Source organism: Cygnus olor, chromosome 1 (genome assembly GCF_009769625.2).
Source record: "Cygnus olor isolate bCygOlo1 chromosome 1, bCygOlo1.pri.v2, whole genome shotgun sequence".
NCBI classification, from domain to species: Eukaryota; Metazoa; Chordata; class Aves; order Anseriformes; family Anatidae; genus Cygnus; species Cygnus olor.
The window spans coordinates 119704455-119722208 of record NC_049169.1 but is presented as its reverse complement, the minus strand read 5'-3'; the positions used below and the strand labels follow the sequence as shown (position 1 = coordinate 119722208).

Genomic DNA, 17754 nt, shown 5'->3' with positions numbered 1-17754 from the left:
CGAGCAGACGAAAACTGGGGGCTGCCCCCAGTGACAGCGGGGGGACGGGGCTGCCCCTGCCCCATCCCGGCGGCCGGCCGAGGCGCCCCGACATGGCGGCCCTTCCCGCCGCCGAGGGGCGCTGAGGGGCGGCCGGGCCGGGCCGGCGGCGAAGGGGTGAGGGAGGCGGGCCGCGGGGCTGCACCTGCCGCCGTGCCCGCCCGTCTCCCGTAATCGCCGCCGCTGCTTTTTTTTTTTTTTTTTTTTTTTTTTTTTTTAAATTTCCTAGATCCCTGGGTTTCCTTCTCTTTCGCCATCCCCGCCTCGGACCGCGGGTGCCCTGACGGGAGGCGCTGCCCTGTGCCCGTCTCTTGCAAGGCGGACAGCGGGAGGCAGCGGGGAGCCGGTCGGCAAGAGGGGCGGCGGGGAGCGGCGGCCCCCATCTCCCCTCCTCTCCGTCTCTGAGCCGGGTGAGTGGCGCCCGGGTGCCGAGTGGCCTCGCCGCGGGGCTGCGGGGCTTCTTTCCAGGTTTTGCTTCGCCTTGTGGCCCTAAGGGACGTGGGGTGGCGATGGGGGTCGGGAGGGCAGGCTGGACGTGAAGATCGGGAGGGTCTTTCCCCGCCTAGGTGACTCCGTGAAGAACAGATTATTGGCTATTAAATGTAATAATATTTATATACAGCAGTTTGGGTTACTTGGTAGTTGCCGAGCGTGCCCAGCCAAATACATGTCTCGGCACAGTGAGTGGGGACTTGCAGCACGCAGTGGGTCAGGGGACTCTGCCCCAAGTGACTCGGGAAAGGTGCGAGGAGTTTGGTGGGCAGCAGCTGGGGACGAGCCCTTCCCTGGGTGTGGGGAGGGGGGAAGCTGCCTGTGGGGTCCACAGGTATTGCTGCGTGCCCTTCAGGTGGAGGTGTTGGTGCCAGATGCAGCCCACCCCGGTTTAAGAAACGTTTACAGACCCCTTGCCGTTTGGCCTCTCGGAGCGTGTGGTCTTGGGGGGATCCAACAGGGTGAAGGAAGTGATCGGATCACTGTCTGGAAATGTAAAGGTGAGGAATAATGGGCTTTTAAGTCAAGCTGGCAAAGGTTTAACAACATCCCGTGTTGGAAATTTGAGGTTTGACATCAGGAGACTAGAAAGGGAGTGCAGTTTCTTCAAATAACAACACTCGCTAGACCAGTAAGTTCTTTTTTTATTCACTTAAAAAAAAAAAAAAACTTTCAGAAAAACATCCTTGGTTTAAAGGCAGGTCTGTTTTTAACAGTACTTAGTATGTGGAGATCTTACGCAGGGGGGAGGCTGGAACAGGTGATCATGACAACCCCTTATTGCCTGTTAGGCATGTAGTCAGGAGAGCTGTGCTGTCTCAGAGAGCACACTCTTTATAATTCCCTTTCGTTCCCTTTACTCCCATAACTTTCTTTGGTTTTGCTCAAGTAACGCTGATGGCTAGCTTTTGGCTGTATGTTTGTCTTCGTGTTTCTGAATCAAATTATCCCCCATGTGCAATTACAGCCAGGAGACTGTGCTTGATTGGCATCTACGTGATTCCAGTGAATTTCTGACGATGAGATTTGCTGTCTGTAGATCTGAGTAAGGTTTGAGGAACGCGTTTTGTCAGGCTTGGAGGTATGGTTATGCTTTCCAGACAGTATCAGTGTGCCTAAACATTTTAGGGAACTTAATATGTTAATGTTTCTAAGCTGCCTTTAGCACTATGTGTACTCTGAAGAGATGCTTATCAGCATCCTTTGACTTTTATAGATTTCATGGTAGTTGAATTCTTAAGTTCTTTTGGGATGGAGGAATAATTCAATCAAAATTCATTGTAAAAAGCCTTTTTTGGGCTGGTGCTGCAATTCAAGAGTAGAAAGACAGTAGGTATGAAGGATCTTAATAAGCAGTTCACGGTGTGATGTTGCAGTCATCTCCTTGTTTGCATTATCTACAAAACATGTTCTTGTTACATAATGCTATTTCTTCTAAATCCCCTTATGAGGGGAGAGGTGAATTTCCTATCTGATGATTAACTCTGTTAGTAAGATTTGGCTTTGGGGAGGTGGGGAGAAAGGGAATCCGCTGACAAGAGCGAAGGCTGAAGTCAGCTGCAGTGCAGGATTGCTGAGTGACTGAGCACGTTGTTTTCCCAGTTCTTTATTGCTGCTGCCTTGCCTACACATACTCTGCCTTCTTATCAAACTTTCTTGATACCAGGGATTAACGTATTGATGTGTTGTCCTGGAGCCTGGAAACATAAGAAAGCAGAATAGGTAGGAATGGCTGGAAGAGTGAACCTTGAAGAACAGCGTGGCTCTGAGTCCAAGGGGAGTAGTAAAAGGTGTATGCGTAGTAGATGTAGGAAGCTGATGGAGGTATATTTCTCTTCGGATCTTTAGAGCATTTTTTCCAACTATTTATGCAGGACAACCACAAACATATACATGCAATGTATGGCAATGAAGCCTTCTGTTCAGAGCAGCCTTGCTCTGCAACAGCAAAGATCTGTTTAAGCTTTTATCTTAGGCTGTCCTGGGTTGTGACCAAGTGGCGCAGTTCAGTGGGGTTTTTATTTATTTAATTATTTTTTACCTTTGTGTGTTGGGATCTTTTGTGTCCCTCCCAATATGCTGAGGCATAGCTGCTGAGCCAATTGTGCAGGAGCTGAATTTGTGTGTTCTTGGTTGTGTTTTTTTTTTTCCTTAATGTTTACCTTGGCCTGAACTGGAATTTCTTCATAATGCAATTACTGTAATCTGCACATTTTTATTTTCACTGTAACTCTTCCCTCGGTATGCTTTTTGTATTGCTTAGAAATTTAGAGATGAAACAAAATTCCACAGTGGTTCATTCTACGTTCTGCAAATGAGTGTTAACAGGAATGTCCTTAAATGAGCTGCTTTTGTTGTTGTTTGTTTGTTTGTTTGTTTGTTTTCTTTATTTAAGAGACTGGCTCTGCACCTTCACTTCAATGCATCATTGCAACATCAATGCAACATTTATATTCTCAGGGGCATCTCTTGCTGTTGACACATGAGTTCTTGTTTCAGTTGGTCTGTGTCTTGGTTCCAGATGAATTTGCCATATTTTTTTTTTAGTGTGTGAGAAATTACCTTTCACTGCAGACTTCTATTGCAAGGAAGACGGCTTTTAGGGCTGATTGTGTTATGCATTGGGATGACTTGTGATCTGAATGCAACTGAACTTATTAGTATCTCTTCTCTGAGACTTTGCTGGGTTTAGGGTTAGACTAATATCCTTCACCTGTACACCTTTTGAATAGTGGAAGCAGTGGTGCATCAGCAGATGAAAGCAAAACATGTTCACAGCATGAACGTACCATTTTTTTTAATGTATAATGGAGATGGAGACAGTGTAGGAATTGTACATAGCACCAATGCGTTTCTATGGCTAGAACAGCAGAGTCGAGCTTGAGGGAATTGTTTTTTGTACATATGGTATTGAACTTCTAGGTTGTTATCTGAATACCATGGAAGCAAATGTCCATGACCATGGGAACGTTGTTTCCAAGGATTCTATTATTTGACAGACTTCTGGGAGAAAGCACTATTTGAAAGCAAGCCATTTGTCAACGATATTTTTCATTTGCAGTTACTACATGACAGGATTGATTGCTTTTTGAGCAATTGTATACAAGTTGAAGCTGAGCTTGGTTCCTCATTTCATGAGCGTTTCAGAACTATGGAAGAGGTAGGTCAGATTTAAGAAGAGACACTTAATATCTAAAACCTCATTTCCTTTTCTTGAGTCTCTACACAAAATTGCTAGGGCCTGATAGGCTGGGGGGAGAAAAATGGAGGAAAAGGAAATGAATTGTAGTTCTCAGAATAGTAAACCTGCTTAAAATAATAAACAGGCTTATAAACTCAAAGATGACAGGTGCTTACACATGGACATAACTTCAGAAGGATAAGAGAAGTGTAACTCACACATACTGTCAATTAAATAAAGGTCTGCTGTAGAAATTACCTTCCATTCACTTTAGTGCAGAAACAGTACTAACTGCATTATGGAGTCTGTTAAGAGGGACAGAAGAGAATGAGTTTTATATGGGGGGGGTAATATCAGAAATCTCATCTTGTGTAAAGTGATCTAAAAGACATGAATATAATGAAAGTGAGTATTCTTCAAACCAGTAGGTTCAGAGCATTTTTGGAGATAAATAATAAAAAATGGCAATATGGCTGCCTTAAGTGTTATGTAACATCGCAGAACGCACTTTTTCTAGCAGCTTTTTGTACACTGACTGTTGTACCTGCAAACTTTCTCACGGCTGCTAACTATGAAGCGGGTTCCTTGACTTTTGTCATGCTCTGAAGGTATAAATATATGCTTCTCTCCAGGAGTATTGCTGTCCCTTCGATCTATAGATGTACTTTAAGTAGGCTTAGGTGATATACTAGTGAGCATGTCTGTTAACTGGCGGCATCTTTATCTAGAGTACAGCCTTCTCCGTTGTTATTACCTGTGTTAAATATTAGAGAAGGAAAAAAGAAAGAAGCCATAGCTAAGGTTATAGTGGGAGTGTTGTGTAAACACTGCCTAGTTTTGAAGCCCTCAGTCTCAGAAAAATAGGAACAAGGTGGATGCAGTATGGAGGAAAAAGGATTAATGCACTGGAGAATAATGATTCACCAGGTACAACTGAAAACTAACAAGTGAGGTGGATATGCCTTCGTGGTATTTTCTTTCTGCTCAGAGGTGTACATCCTTCAGTGAAGTAAGTATAGCAGCAAAGAAGGGTGGAGAAGTATGAGTAACCAGTGCAAACACGGGTGTCATCTGGCTTGCGCTGCAGTGAGTAGGGAATGCACTGACAGATGAGGGTGTGACAAGTTCAACATGTGGTGGAGCTGGTATATTCCTGGGTCCTGTACTTTCGTTGGTAAACATTTGTCTGGGTTCGGCTTTTCAAAGTGAAGGACCTAAATGGAGACCATTTAGGTCAATTTAACTGCACGTTCTACTAATACCTGGGGTGTTGGCATTGCACACAAGAAATAACACTCCTCTGGATTTCCTGCTAATCTCAGTGTCTTTAGGCAGGGGGCTGTTCTGGTTATGATTGCGATAATCTTTTAGAGCATTGTTCAAATACTAGCATCTGCAGTAAGCTGCAAGTCAAACCTGATCAGCCCTTTTCTTCATGTTTGAGAAGCTCTCTGGTTTGTCAGGAATTTGTAGTTTACCCTGAAGTCACTTTGAATCATGGCCTCGCTGATGATATTTCATTTCTGTTACGGAAGGCAGCAAAAACATTTCAGAATGATTTGTGGAAAATGAGTTCTGAAAATTCATGTTCTCAAATAAGAATTTAAATACATAATGTAGTAGTTATATATATAAAAAATACTTTGAATTGAAATCATGAGCTCATTTCTGATTAATTTTGGGTAAGTGTTTTTAATGTTTGTTTTCCACACTGTGTTTCCAGCTATAAAAAGACTACATGTGGAAGTAAAAGCAGTTAAGCATTCAGCTTTAGGCTTGGTGGAGTACTGGCGCATGTAAAAGCCTTCTCACTAACTTAGCAAAGATAATGCTGATGATTAGATTGCTACAGTAAAACTCGTTTTTGAGAAAATGAGGAGAAATAAATGTTCTAAAGCATTTGTGCTCATTGTCCACATCCTTCAGCTTCCAGTGATGGTTTTAACTGAGGCACAAGCTTGGGCGCAATCCTGCTTCTGATTTCATCAGTGTTTGTATAGCTCTGTGCCTTTTGTGTGAGGAGAGCAAATTCTGTTATGATCTGCATTAACAGTAACAAAACATCAGTAGTAGAACTTGTAAATCAGCAACAAAGTACTGTGTTGATCACTTCTCAGAACAGGCCTGTCGCTGTCCCCAGAGAGCAGAGCTCAGCGCCTGCCCCTCCGCTCCCCTCGTGAGGGAGCTGCAGGCCGCCATGAGGCCTCCCCTCAGCCTGCTCTGCTCTGGGCTGAACAAACCAAGGGGCCTCAGCCCCTCCTCATACGGCTTGCCCTCCAGACCCTTCACCATCTTTGTAGCCCTCCTTTGGACTCTAATGGTTTAACGTCCTTTTTATACTGTGGTGCCCCAAACTGCACACAATACTCAAGGTGAGGCTGCACCAGCGCAGAGCACACTTGGTCTCCCTGCTGGCCTGTTCTGTGCCTGCTCTTGCCATAAAGGTTCTGGCTTTCAGCCACTGAACCTCCACAGCCAGTCATATGTTGGCTTCTGAGGAGATTGCTCTGAGAGGGCTTTGTTAATGGTTTAATCTCATTATTAAGCTTCACCTCAAACATAACGCATTGGTTCAGAGACATGCTAAATGTTTGTAGAACATCACTTTAAAATGTGTAGTAATATCACAAATAATACTTCATTAGCCTGACCTTTCTCCCTTCAGTTGAAAAAGCATGTTAGAAAAGCAGTAACTGTTCCTTAACCTTAAATCTGGGCAAGATTCAGGTGATACTGGAAAGAAAGCTCAGACAATATAGCATGGATTGTTTTTTTCTTCATTTGCATCACTAGTTCACAAAAAGCAGATCTTAAATTTGAAAACTCCATGAATGAAGAAAAATTAAAGATCTTTAACTGTACAAACTATTGTGGAATAGTTTATTGTAAATACTGTGCATGGTACATAGGACAATCAAAAAAACCTATGCCCTAACACTAGAAATGATCAGAGCCTAGTTTGGTACTCCTGTCCTTTGACTCAATACAGTTCTTCTGGTTCTGCTTGTAAGTAGACTGCAGCTGGTGTACAAACTTGCACTTACTTGGAACTGCCTTTATTATTGACATTTTCAAAAATTATCCCTTTTGGCCTTCCTGTTCTTGGTAATGCTGAGAGAATGAGACTAGGCTGTGACGTTTTTTTCATTGTAGTACTTGAGAGGCAGAACAATGGTAAGAGGAACAGAATACAATGTTACCGTGTGCAAGTCTCAAGTAGTTGTAGATGTGGCTCTTTTTTTTTTTTTTTTTTTTTTTTAAATTGGGAATCCAAATGACAAAATAACTGGTAATAAGACGGGTCACTAAATGGAGCGGAGCTTCTTGTCTTGTTGCCATCGTTGGTTTTCCAGGGGAGATGCTTTTCACTTACATAAGTGCAATCTGAAGCTAGAGGATAAATAAGTAGTTTTTCCTTCTTGACTTTGGAGGGTTTCTGTCCATCCTGTCTTCTCATTACGTCAGGTGAAGATGCTGAGATAGTTAGCAGGAGGATATGCTGGGGACTGTTGCATGCTCCCAGTTGTCTGGCACCTGTGGCTTGCTCCTGGGAGAGAGGAGAGCACAAGTGTGAAACAGGTCAAGACAATGAAATACCCTCAAAAGTTCAACATTAGAGTTTAACTGTAGTCTGTGTAGAGTAAAAGCTGGAGATGTGTTCGGGAAGAATAAATGTATATATACTCATACACATAGGAAACTCTAAATCACAAACAGAATTTGTTAGATAACTATGCAAATACATCTTCAGATAGCTTATGCCTGAGGACAGCAATGAAGTCATACTCAGTTGTTAGTGCATAAATTAAGTGAGGAGACTGAAAGCTTTCTTTTCATCACTGGATATTTTCTTGAGCCTTGCTGTGAATGTAAGATCCCCCATTGTTATCTTTCCACTCTACTTTTGTTGTTGTTGTTTTGGGAGGAAAATAAAAATCAAAAGGCCAGTAACTCATAAACAATTAAATATGTAACAAGGCATTCTTCTTTCAGTAATAAGTTAATACTTGAATAGCATTTTGGGAAGAAAAGCGGTAAAAATACATATACAAGGTCTTAAAAGTGTGTTTATGTTGGGGCTCCTGGAGATAAGTAATTCAGGCACTCTTTAATGCCATTGTAAAAGGGTTTTCCTTTGCTGTTACGCTAATATGCATTCCCAAATAGCAACTTTTAGGAAAGTTGCTTGGGTTATGCAGCAGGATTATGCAACATCATGTCTCGAGGGGCAGGGGAGGGAATAAGCAGGCAGCCACTGACAATTAGCAGTCTGCTTTGTGGTTTAGGAGGAGTTGTGTTCTACCTCCCGGTGTGTTTGTCTCTTTGGTTTTGAAGGACCTAGTATACCTGAGCAGCTTGTGGTTTGTTTTCAAAGCTACACAGCACAAAGACAGAACCTAGTTCTGTTGAGAGGGAATCTGAAAATAGCAGTGGAAAACACGGCTGGGGTTAATGCATTATCCCTGTCGTGTGATATTCTCTGTTTACCAGGGAATACAGATAATGCAAAGAGAAAACGGGCCTCATGAATGACTCCCTAAAGCTAAGGAGAAATCTTCCTACTGGTCAGAGGTGACATTCAAGCATTTGTTTCTGAACTTGCCAGTTGCCAATTTTTGTACTATAGAATTTCTCTATCATTAAACAAAGGGAGCACGATCAAATTATTTGCAATGACTGTTAATACACTAAGTTTTCTGTTATTTGAGGAATCCCACAGTTTTGATCCACCTTATTTATTACTGCTGCATCTCCTGTAACACCTGTTGGTGTTTTGAGGATATCAATTCTAAAATAAACAGCATAGTACAGCCTTATTTTGGCTTCCTGCCTGTGGGCTTTGTTGCTCTACTCCAGTAACAGTGGCTCGCTTCTCCAGCTGGTTTAGTTTGAAACCCTATCACATAAGTGTAAACGCAAGATCAGCATGAGACGATGTATAGGAACAGTTGAGCTGTCACGATGTTGTAGTGAAATGTGCGTTACTTGACGTCCAGGATTATTTCTCTAGAAATAAACTGTAATTTTGCCAATTACTCTTTTTATAAATGGTTCATTCCCTCATGCATATGGACACACGTGTACATGCCTCTGCACATCTGAAAAACTTCTGGAGGGTGGTGGCAGAACTGTCAACTCTCACATTCTTCTACCAAAGCCTAAGTTATATGAAATTGAGATGTGCGTGTTTATGGGGGCAGATTTTAATGACAAGCTTGAAAATTAAAGTAGGCTTTCCAGGGTTTGTGGTATTTCTGGATTAGAATAAAATCTATACTGAACCCCATAAAAATGGGTTTGAGTAAGTTTTATTCTAGGCTGAATTTGATCAGAATGACTGTTGTAGTGGCGACCAAAACTTGAAGAAAATAATTGCCTCAAGCTCAAACAAAATCAAAAATCTTCCCATCTCTAAAGTGACAAGAGTTACTTTTCCAACCCATGGCAGAATAGTTCTTCACTCTTGTATTCCAGTGGAATACTTGGGACAGAATGACTTCTGTACCTAAACACTGTTATACCTTCACTTCTCTAAAAGACTGCACAGAAAAATGGTGATTTAAAAAAAAAAAAAAAAAAACAAGGGCGGGGGGTGGTTCGGGGGGGGCGAGAGGGTGGTAGTTACCCACTTCTTGAAGGAGGGCAGTCAGCCAAGCTGAAAACAGCAGGATGGTATTTAAGGCTTACAACCATTAACCATGATATTTTGCACTGAGATTTCATGACCCGTGCTAGTGCAGTTCTTTTATGATCTCTTAAAGCAAAACACAAAAATACTTGCACTGGGTCAGGAAAAAAAGGTCCAAAGAGGCTGGCATTTCTGTCTCTCCATTTGAAAGAATGGAAGAAATGGGGCAAATAGGGAATAATGCCTTTATTTCCACACACTCCCAACAATTTTCCGTAGCTCCCTAACTAAATGGAACCACTGCACGTGTTTCTTTATTCAAGTTTGTATCTGAACCACTGTAATTTATAGACCTGATAACAGTGAAAATTAAGACAAGCTTTCTAAGTTCAGTGGAACTTATTGAGTGGAGTTGTTTCTATAAACAGCCCAGGGTAGATAGTCCACAGTCTAAGGTTCATGTGCCTCTCTGTCAATCTACCCATTTCATTAACTTTTAAACCATTTATAGTTTTGAGACTTAGGCAAGATTTTCTTTTTCAAATGAATTACTTGGTTTGACACGTACTATCCCTTCTTTTTTGATAAGAAAATAGTTTCAGCTATTCAAAAAACTTCATTTTCATTGTTTAAGTGCAGATGGAAATGATTATGGAAAGTGCTCAAAAGATCCTCACTTCTGGTTTGGGTGAGAAGAGGGGTAATTAGTTGGTCTGGATGTATTCTAGGTGGCATAAATAACAATGCTTATAGGTGAGGTTGCCCAGAATGTCTCACACTTAGGGTGTTTTCTCGTTCTGTATTTTTCTGTTCCCCTCAAATCAGTCTAAATTTGACCCTTGAAAATTGTCTGTCTTCATGTTATTGGTCACTCTAGCAAGTCTTTATCAAATTTGTATGAGCTATGTCTTCCTTCACAAGTTTAAAATTTTATTTTAGTTAGATTTATTTTAACATCTTCCACAATAATATATGTCATGAAAGAAAATATTCCCTCTCCTGTTTAAGCTTTAAGTCCCAGCCTACAACTTTTATATGAATTAGTGGGAATGAAGATTGCTTCTACTTTGTCATAGATGTAATAATGTGATTTTCTTTTTCTAGCTCTTCTCAGAAACTTTGGCTGTAGATTGTCCCCAAACCTCAACTTGAGTGCCATGGAAGATTTCAGCTCTGATAGGTAACTTGGCAAAGTTGATAGAAAAGCAACCTTTTACAATGGAAAAAACAGTTTGCAGTGGGGAGGCTTCCTGGCCCCCCGGAATTCATGGGCAAATCAAGAAAGAAGGGAGCTTATTTAGCACAGAAAATAAATGAAAAAAGAAAATAAAATAGAAATAATGAATAAAAAAAAGAATAGAATAAATGAAAAAATAAAATAAAACTTCACTAAAATATACACATTGTTTCAATCTGAAAATTCTGGTATATTCATGATATCAGGGAGCCTGGCATCCCTGCATGAATTTTGCCTCCAAACAGCCTCCTGAGATGAGAGAAGGAGTTGTTCCTATATAGCTGGGAGCTGGAGTAAGGAGAACCAGGAGATCTGCTGTGCATTACTGATGGTGAAGACAGTTTCACCTCAGTGTCTGTCTGCTGTTCCTCTCTAGGATTATCACTGTTCGTTTCCTTACAGGGTGATAGAGATTTTCATGAGCGGGGTAAACCAATCACTTACATGACAACGTACAAAAGTGTTTAAGAAATGTCCCAAGATTTACGGTATTTGAGGGTAATTTACATGAAAATTAGTTGTAAGGCTGGCACTTATTTCGGAAGTTTCTATAATAAATTACTAAGCAGACAAAAATTGATTTAAGTGTTGGAGAGCCAAATAACATTAAAACTGTCTTATCCGTAAATGCCTTTAAATGAATTATAGGGCAGCTTTGCCTGCTACTGCAGGAGAAAAGAATATTTGAAACATTGATGAAAACTTCAGAGAGCTCTATATGAACAGACAAATTGATGACTGAATTTTGAGAATAGTCTCGTGTGATATTATAGATGTAAATGCACATAAGATGAGCATTATGTATTCCCCAGCATTCTCTTGAATTTGGTGGCCCCAGTCCTACTTATCCAATTCTGCAGCAGAACAAAAGATGAGTGGTGCTGAGTAATCTGTGCCTAGCAATTAGGCAGTCGATTAATCCTGATTTCTCATCTGCCTCTCCACACTGGAGGGTGTCTTCCAGGGTCTGAAAATATCCATCTACTTCTGCTCTCTTTGCCCCCACAGTAGGTCACGAGTAATCTTCTTGGTTTGTCACAGCAGTAAGGCCTGCTGCTAAGTACGCCTGGGGACAGTGGATTCATTATTAAACTAATTCTAGTCCACACCTAGAGACTGGAAATGTAACTGTTCCTCTCCTGATTTGTCTTCATGTGTAGAACTTCCCTGTTTGCAAACATTTGGACTGTGTATAAGCAGTTAAGCTTGGTTTCTGTTTAAACAAATTATTTTGCAGTAGCCTGGCTTACTCCCTTCGCTAACAAGGAGGAGAACATCCCATGGGTGAGCCGTGTGATGGATGCTTCCAGTGCACGTCAGGTTGTTTGAAAGGGTTGGATCTGCTCACGTCAACGCCACCTGTGGATGGTGCATCCTCGTGGGGGAACACCAGCAGAGATGCTGAGTTATGGGGCAGCACTGTAGTTTTTATCCTGTCATCTCATCTGCCAGGTGTGTGATGAACTGTTCAGCTACGTTGTTTCAGGAGCTCACAGATCAGGGGAAAGCATTTGTGCTACTGTAATGGAGACACGACAAGAAGGGAAGCCTATGATGGGGGCTGAATGAATCTTAACAGATGAGATTTGACAGGTCTACGTTGCTGGTAATAAGAATTCCCTTCCAGGAAAAAAAAAAAGTTAAGAAATGAGGTCATTTGTATAAAGAAGAAACTTAATTCCTTTTTTGTGGTAGTTTGTCACATCTGTATTCAAGCTGTACTGCATGGAGGAATTTTGACAGAGCAAAACTGGCATAGGAAGCTCCCTAACAGTGTTCTGGATTTCCGTGAACATAATAGACTGTGTTTTGGGGTAATTTTTTGTCCCGATGCATATGAAACTAAACAAATAAGCAATTCGTGAAAGTTTTCTGTAGTGCCTGTACCCCATTTTAGCAGTAGTACATTCAAATCTTACTGTAGCATGAAAAAAAAATAGAATTCCATCACTACCACTTTTTTTTTCTTTGAATGATTTTGATGAGCTACCAGGCAGTTGATTGAAATGCATTATATTGATGCACTCAATCTTTTTATGTACTGCTGGCAAAGTTGAATGATGCAGTAGAGAGACCATCCACCCATTTTGCTCTGACTAGTGATCATTACCATCATCTAATAAATGTACCTGTGTATGAGTTTACCAAGTGTACTGGGTAAAATGGATAAAATATCTAAGCTCCTCATGCCTTGGTCATGAAATTCAATGATGTAAAAACAGATTTCTTTCCTAGGAAGTTACGTTTGAATCTGCACTGCTTTTCTCTTCCCTCTGCTGTACACCAAAGAAACTGTCTGAACTCTAATTTTAAAAAGTTTAAGCTTTCCTTGAATTAGTGTTGTTTAATGCAGTGGTGTTCCCTGCTTGAACACCACAGGTTTCCCTACGGCAGGAAACCTTGCTGAGGATGTTCCATGCAAACAGCTCTGCGTGCTGCGGGCTCTCTGCAAATGTTTGAATTCATACTGTGTTTGACCTATGGGCTGGCATCACTGTGCTGCAGAGGTGCCTGATCAAACAGGCTGCTGAACAATACTGGGCTCAATTAGGAAGCTTTTCCATCTGCCATTCCACGAGATTTTGAAATGTGCAGTGCTTCCATTTTTGAAGGGAATGTTACTAGTGCAGTTAGTTCCCCTGTAAGTCTGGAAAGGAAGCTGTGGGGAGCTGAGGGTTGGCCTCTTCTCACAGGTAACTAGTGATAGGACAAGTAGGACAAGGGGCAATGGCCTCAAGTTGGGGAGGTTCAGGCTGGAAATGAGGAGACATTTCTTCTCAGAAAGAGCAGTCAGGCATTGGGACGGGTTGCCCAGGGAGGTGGTGGAGTCACTGTCCCTGGGGGTGTTCAAGGAAAGGTTGGACCTGGTGCTTAGGGACATGGTTTAGTGGGTGACATTGGTGGTAGGGGGATGGTTGGACCAGGTGATCTTGGAGGGCTTTTCCAGCTTTAATGATTCCATGATTCTGTGATTCTACTAACAATGTTGTCTTTGGATAATGTTTTAAGCCAGTATTTAATCCTCAGTTACCACTGCAGAGAACATGAAGATTCACAGAAGGGATCAAACTAGCCTCTGTTGTTGTTGCGTTTGGTCTGGAGTTTTTTGGGTTACGCTTGAAGCCATTGGGAAGAAAAAGGTTCACAAATCTTTTACCAAGTAGAATTCCCTCAAAAGCTGGTTAATTGGAAGGGAGGGTGTTTTATGCTCCTGATACTTTCAGCGGTCTGAGGTGTTTCTTTACCGGGCTGTCCCTTTTGCTGAGTAGATCATTTGGTGAAGACAAAGCTCCATTGTTTGTTAGCGTCTGGTTGTATTTCCTGCTTTCAAACACTGGTTTGAAATCGTAATGACCATTATTAGTTGGGTTTTACTATGGCCCTGATAAATAATTGCTCTAACTTTATTTTTGCTTGATTTGGCTTTTTTATCCTTTTTAAAGGCTTGTGAGGGGGGTGGAAGCTTTTTCTGTTAAGTGCAAAAAGTATTTTATACTTCAGGGCCTGACATTCAAAGGTGCTGGGAGTCCCTACATTTATTTAAAATAATGTGGAACTGTGGATGCCCAGTATACCTGAAAAATCAGGTGCTCTGTGACTGGAATGCCCAGCCATTGGGATGCATTGAGTTACGGAATTGTTTCTTTTCCTTTTCCTTTCCTTCCCTTCCCTTTTTCCCTCTCATGTTGCAGATGTTATCATTAAGTTAAAGGATTTTGCTTTTCTGTGGAAAAGTACCTTTTGTGGTTGTGTGTTTTAAAAACTTAATGTTCCAAGTGAACAGAACAAAAAATTTACATATGCTTTTAAGGTGTTGAACAGCTGAAAGTCTGGTGTTGGGCCAAAGGTAGTGTCTGACATTTCATGGCTTAGGGGTTTTTGTTTAAGAATTCCAGGAATAGCATTCATAGTTGGGCAATTGTTTTAAATTTTGTGCATACACAAGCTTAGTTGCTTAGAGTTGGACTGCTGCTGATATTCCCAAGTGGTAAAGACAGGAGTTGTTATAGCTTATTAATTTCGGATGATGAGTAAGTGTTTGTGAAGACATCTTTTTTGTTTGCCTCCACTCTGCTTTCTGGAAAGGTTACTTTAAGGGGCTTTGCTTAAAGAGGAAAAGGTGTGTTTGAATATGCTGATTTGCAATAATGATTTTGAAAAAAAAAAAAATGTAGTAAATACTCAAAATCATGCACTTCCTATTTATCTGTGGAAGCTTGCTCTTCTGTTCTAAAATAAGACTTTCAGTCCTGACAGGTTCTTTCTCTACAGCCTCTGAGAACCCAAATGGTTGTCAGTAGCCAAATGTCGGCACATGGAAATGTGGGGCAGTATCTGCTGGTGAGTCTTGTTTTACTGCCAATGGGATGGGATCACTTGATCCAATGGGAATAACTTGACTCACAGAATCACAGAATCATCTAGGTTGGAAGAGACCTCCAAGATCACCGAGTCCAACCTCTGACCTAACACTAACAAGTCCTCCACTAAACCATATCACTAAGCTCTACACCTAAACGTCTTTAAGAGACCTCCAGGGATGGTGACTCAACCACTTCCCTGGGCAAAATGGGGTGGAAAAAAAGTATTTCTCTTGCTCTGCCATCTAGGTTTATCATGCAGGAAGGCATTTTTTTCCAGACTTTGTTGAAGATAAGCTTGTCTGTGCTAATCCTTCAGAGGGTGTCTGCTAGGCTGAAGAGCTTGAGCTGTGTGTAACAAGCTGATATATTAATAAGTGTTTGAAAAGTAATGAAACCAGCCCCAAATCTCTGCATGAGGCAGTGATTGAATATATAAATCTTATTAACCTTTCAGTATTCCCAAGCAAAAACTGTCCTTATCACTCCTATATACTCCCTGAGGACATCTATCAAACTGTAGATGCTGTACACGATACGTAAAGAGAGCTGTCACCATCTGCAAGGAGAAATGCTCAGCTGTGGAACATGGGTATACGGCATTTGATTGCTGGAAAAAAATGTGACACTTCTGACGCTGATAAATTATTAACCAGACTTCCATAAATGTATGCTTAACTTCTCAAAGCTGCATTGGCGAGTGAGGAAATTGGCTTCAAAGGCCAGGTGGTGATGGGCTGATGGCAGTAATTTAGAAAGGGGCAGGAGCAGCGGCAAGAGCTGTTGCTGCTGGCATCCCCTGACTGTGCCCATCGTCTTGGAGAACGTGCGCCCTCCAGGTGAGGCCGTGGATCCCTTCCGTGTTGGCATACTTCAGCTGCCTGCTCTGTGTCCACCAGACCATCTTGGGGATGACCCGTCCATCTCTGAAACACCTTTTCATGGATTTTTTCCTTCTGGAAGTGTTCATCAGCTATGCTTTCCATTTCAAACCCAGACCGATGAGGTAGTTTGACCTTCACGTAATGATATATTTTAGCATCGTATCAAGTGGCATAAGGTGCGTGTGTTGCAAGGCAGAAGGCAAAACATTTACTATGCAAAGAGCCGAAGTAAAGCTTGGCCAAAAGGCGGCAGAAAGCTGCTACGGAAAGGTCAAGTAATGATTAATATCCTGCGAGCACAGCTTTGCACCATCGTTCTGAATAATTTCTCTGTTGCCGTTTCTCCTAAAATCTAGCATCCCAGGAATATGGTGCCTGTGCCCACCGTGTGTGTGTGTGTTTGTTTGTTTTCCCAAAATGTTATAAGAGTAGTTCTAGGACCGGAAAAAACTCTGGAAGCCCACCTCCACGTTCCTGAGCTTTTCATTTGTAGTGCTGCTGGAATTACACAGCTTGCTGGAAAGAAGTGTAAGCTATGGTAATATATGGAATGTGAAGATAACTGAATAAGGGTGGGTTTTGTGCTGTGTCAGAGCAGGAGCAGCTTCTTGAGGTGTTCTGTGCCTTCCTGCTGTTTGTACAGCACCCGCTGGTATTAGATTGTGGAATTGGCTTGATGGGTCGTGGCCAGGAAGATATATGAAACGGCTCATGATTTATTTATTTGTGTTCTCCCCTGCAGTCAGCATGAAGTATCAGAGTGCAGTGTACTTTAGGTAGCTTTTACATTTGAAAAATGTGGATGCTAACAACGAGGGGTTGAGGCCTCAGGTCTCAAAAATATTTCTGCAGTGGAAATCTGTGTCTTCGGTCATGTCCTATAAAGTCATCTGCTTCCTTCTACTTCGGAGCACTTCGCACACAACGATCCACTGACCTGCTTTGAACTTTACTCTTCCAGCCCTGTGTCTGACTGCTGCTTGCTGGCCAGTGTCAAAAACTGTGCTGCTGAATCTCAGCTGTTGCTTTTTGTGCAAACTAGACTGAAGGCAGGCGGTCTGTTCAGCTCTGGCAGGTTCAGCTGCATGGAGAGGTACAACTGAGGCACTGGCTGTGCTGAGAGGGCAAAGAGCTTGAAAACGTCCAACAAATAATGATCTCAAATGCTCCGTTCATTTGATGAGCAGTATTTTTGGAGGACTCTGTCACTTTTATTGGCTTCTTACACAGTGTATAAAAAAGACGCTGATCCTGTAAGCTTCTGTCAGGCAGACTAGGTAGCCTTTTACTGAAGTTGTTTATTGGATTAACTGATAGGTTTTCAAGTCCAGACTTCCCACCCATGCTCACTTCGAGGTGGATGCAGTGGGACAATGCCCTGATGCATTTCATGACCAGCTTTATTTGCTCTCTGCTTAGGAGAGCATTGTATATAGAGAAAAACAAAACATTGTGGCATTGTGTATAGAGGAAAACAAAACAAGGCAACAGTCTAAGCTCTTCCCACTTTATGATTAAGCTGTTGTATCCTCTGGTAGGTTTCTGGACAAGTGTCCTTTTGAACAGCTCTGTGTCATGTTTTACACTGCTAATGAGTACATTTGCTCATGTGTTTTGTCAGCCTGCATTTGAGGTAGTCATGCTGCATCTCCTTCGCAGTCAGTGGAGAGAGAGGGATGCTACTAGACAGGGGCTCCTCTGACCTTTTTAAAATCTTCTCATGATGAGGTGAGTCATGCCCCAGAAATGCCTGTTTGTTTGTCTCATTTGCCTGGGGAGTGAGCCGGGGATGACTAGGTCAGAGTCAATAGGAGAGATGAATCTCTTCAAGGTCTTTTCATGCCTCTACAGAGATAACTTGTGTAATCTATGGTTATGTTCACTATCTTTGCTGTGTGTGAAAACAAATTTATTTCATTTCATTAAAACCT

At 41.9% G+C, this 17754-nt stretch overlaps 1 protein-coding gene across 4 annotated transcripts in view; it reads left to right on the top strand.

The window, feature by feature from the left end:
- Positions 1–222: 222 nt before the first annotated feature.
- Positions 223–17754, top strand: part of SYTL5 (synaptotagmin like 5) — a 93192-nt gene continuing 75660 nt past the window's right edge. For 2 of the 4 annotated variants that reach the window (XM_040530736.1, XM_040530710.1), the window contains exon 1: positions 223–449. The gene's annotated coding sequence lies outside the window, so the exon portion shown is untranslated. Of the gene's footprint in view, positions 450–1983; positions 2254–14342; positions 14355–17754 lie in introns of those variants that run through there. The other 2 variants (XM_040530720.1, XM_040530727.1) reach the window with 2 other exon arrangements.